The sequence below is a fragment of the Oncorhynchus gorbuscha genome, unplaced genomic scaffold, assembly GCF_021184085.1.
Source record: "Oncorhynchus gorbuscha isolate QuinsamMale2020 ecotype Even-year unplaced genomic scaffold, OgorEven_v1.0 Un_scaffold_5912, whole genome shotgun sequence".
NCBI classification, from domain to species: domain Eukaryota; kingdom Metazoa; phylum Chordata; class Actinopteri; order Salmoniformes; family Salmonidae; genus Oncorhynchus; species Oncorhynchus gorbuscha.
In genome coordinates, this window is record NW_025749621.1 from 20001 (window position 1) to 23674 (window position 3674).

General features: G+C 49.4%; 1 pseudogene; it reads left to right on the top strand.

Moving 5' to 3' along the window:
- The window catches only part of LOC124029254, a 23220-nt pseudogene extending 19983 nt beyond the window's left edge, over positions 1 to 3237 (top strand).
- The last annotated feature ends 437 nt before the right edge of the window (positions 3238 to 3674 follow it).

Here is a 3674-nt window from a genome sequence, read left to right on the forward strand (position 1 = left end):
GAGGAAAGAGAGAACGATCAAGAGAGAGAGAGAGAGGAAAGAGAGACGATCAAGAGAGAGAGAGAGAGAGAGGAAAGAGAGAACGATCAAGACAGAGAAAGAGTGTGATCGAGAGAGAGGGAGAGAGGAAAGAGAGAACGATCAAGAGAGAGAGAGAGAGAGGAAAGAGAGAACGATCAAGACAGAGAGAAAGAGTGTGATCGAGAGAGAGGGAGAGGAAAGAGAGAACGATCAAGACAGAGAAAGAGTGTGATCGAGAGAGAGAGAGAGAGAGGAAAGAGAGAACGATCAAGACAGAGAGAAAGAGTGTGATCGAGAGAGAGGGAGAGGAAAGAGAGAACGATCAAGACAGAGAGAGAGGAAAGAGAGAACGATCAAGACAGAGAGAAAGAGAGAGGAGGGAGAGAGAGAGATATATGTATGTTTTCTCGTCTGATTGCTCCCTGATGAAAGCTTGACGTTTCGACATTTGGTTTGTATCAGAACTATGAATGAATGTGGAAGTGTGTTTCCATTCTTGATATACAGCAGTCAATTACAGAAGTGTAAATATGCAACGCAACGTTTACCGAGAAGCAGACATATTGCCTGTTTCTAATGTCATCTGTTGTTTCTGATATTGTGTTATAATAACCATGGGGAGGGACAGCGACCTCTGACCTCCCTCACTGTCTGTCTGTCTGTCTGTCTGTCTGTCTGTCTGTCTGTCTGTCTGTCTGTCTGTCTGTCTGTCTGTCTGTCTGTCTGTCTGCCCGTCCGTCTGTCCGCCCGTCTGTCTGCCCGCCCATCTGTCTGCCCGCCCATCTGTCTGCCCATCTGTCTGCCCATCTGTCTGCCCATCTGTCTACCTGTCTTTCTGTCTGCCCATCTGTCTACCTGTCTTTCTGTCTGCCCATCTGTCTACCTGTCTTTCTGTCTGCCCATCTGTCTACCTGTCTTTCTGTCTGCCCATCTGTCTACCTGTAGGGTATGATCAGGGAGGAGACAGAGATGAGGTTTCATCAGTTGACCATGGAGTACCAGGCTCTTCAGAGAGCCTATGCACTTCTACAGGAGCAGGTGGGGGGCACGTTTGATGCAGAGAAGGAAGTCAAGGTAAGAGGTGCTCTATTATGATGCCATTATCAAAACATGTATTTCATTCACTGGGCAGTAATGTATTTCAGACCACTATTCCACTGGAGGTATTGGGGTATAGTCGTATTCACCTGTCCATCATAAGTAGGACTCCTCCCAGGCCTGATTCAGCCCAGACATTCACATAAATCATGCATTGACGTCCGTGAGAGAAAATGTGAGTTAAGCACGCAAGTCTCAAACCAAAATGCTGCCCTAGAGACTGACCAGGTAGAGACTGACCAGGTAGAGACTGAACCAGTTAGGAGACTGAACCAGGTAGAGACTGACCAGGTAGAGCCAGAATGCCGACACAGAGACTGAACCAGGTAGAGAACCAGGTAATGCCTGAACCAGGGTAGACTGAACCAGGTAGAGACTGAACCAGGTAGAGCCAGAATGCTGTCAGGTAGAGACTGAACCAGGTAGAGACTGAACCAGTTAGAGACTAAACCAGGTAGAGTCTGAACCAGGTAGAGTCTGAACCAGGTAGAGTCTGAACCAGGTAGAGACTGAACCAGGTAGACTGAACCAGGTAGAGCCAGAATGCTGCCATAGAGACTGAACCAGGTAGAGACTGAACCAGGTAGAGACTGAACCAGGTAGAGACTGCACCAGGTAGAGACATAATGCTGCCATAGAGACTGAACCAGGTAGAGCCAGAATGCTGACATAGAGACTGAACCAGGTAGAGACATAATGCTAACATAGAGACTGAACCAGGTAAAAACTGAACCAGGTAGAGACTGAACCAGGTAGAGACTGAACCAGGTAGACTGAACCAGGTAGATCCAGAATGCTGCCATAGAGACTGAACCAGGTAGAGACGGAACCAGGTAGAGACAGAATGCTGCCATAGAGACCGGACCAGGTAGAGACTGAACCAGGTAGAGACTGAACCAGGTAGAGACTGAACCAGGTAGAGACTGAACCAGGTAGAGACTGAACCAGGTAGAGACATAATGCTAACAGAGACTGAACCAGGTAAAAACTGAACCAGGTAGAGACTGAACCAGGTAGAGACTGAACCAGGTAGAGACTGAACCAGGTAGATCCAGAATGCTGCCATAGAGACTGAACCAGGTAGAGACGGAACCAGGTAGAGACAGAATGCTGCCATAGAGACCGGACCAGGTAGAGACCGAACCAGGTAGAGACCGAACCAGGTAGAGAGACTGAACCAGGTAGAGACTGAACCAGGTAGAGACATAATGCTAACATAGAGACTGAACCAGGTAAAAACTGAACCAGGTAGAGACTGAACCAGGTAGAGACTGAACCAGGTAGAGACTGAATCAGGTAGAGACTGAACCAGGTAGATCCAGAATGCTGCCATAGAGACTGAACCAGGTAGAGACTGAACCAGGTAGAGACAGAATGCTGCCATAGAGACCGAACCAGGTAGAGACCGAACCAGGTAGAGACCGAACCAGGTAGAGACCGAACCAGGTAGAGACTGAACCAGGTAGAGACAGAATGCCGCCAAAGAGACTGAACCAGGTAAAAACTGAACCAGGTAGTGTCTGAACCAGGTAGTGTCTGAACCAGGTAGAGTCTGAACCAGGTAGAGACTGAACCAGGTAGAGAAAGAATGCTGCCATAGAGACTGAAAGAGGTAGAGAAACATATTCTACTAGCGTTTATTATCATTGTATATAACCAGTGAATGTTTTTCTCTTCACTCCACAGACAAGAGAACAGTTGCAAGCAGAGCTTATTCTCTACCAAACCAGAATACAGGACCTGGAGTGTGTTCTGTCCCAGCAAGGGACAGGTGACTGGATTACACACACACGCACGCACGCACGCACGCACGCACACACACAGAGTTCTTTGTCACTGATTTCCTGTGTGTTTTTTAGGATATGAAGTGGATCGAGGAGAAACAAGCCCTATATCAAAGAAATCAAGAACTTATAGAGAAGGTATAAAACTATTGTCCATGATATTTACCTGAAGTAATGTAATCCAGGTGTGATTGGGAACATGTGATTACATTTCAGTGTTTTTCTGTCTCTTAACAGATCAAGCACATGGAAACAGAGGAGTCACGTTTAAAAACGAATTTCAGGACGCCAGAGACCAAAATGAACTCCTGAGTTCCGGATCCTTGAACCTGAAGTAAGAGCCATTTGACCCCTAGACCAATCCTCTTCTCGGGCGCGCCCCAGACCAATCCTTTTCTCGGGCGCCGCCCCTAGACCAATCCTCTTCTCGGCGCCCGTAGCCCAATCCCCCGGCGCCGCCCCTAGACCAATCCCGGGCGCCGCCCAGAGACCAATCCTCGGCGCCGCCCCTAGACCAATCTCTCTCGGGCGCGCCCCTAGACCAATCCCTTTCTCGGCGCCGCCCTAGACCAATCCTCTTTCGGCGCCCGCCCCCTAGACCAATCCTCCTTCTCGGCGCTCCCCGTAGCCCAATCCTTCGGGCGCCGCCCCGTAGCCCAATCCTCTTTCTCGGGCGCCTCCTAGCCCAATCCTCTTTCTCGGGCGCCGCCCCTAGCCCAATCCTCTTTCTCGGGCGCCGCACCCTAGACCCAATCCTCTTTCTCGGGCGCC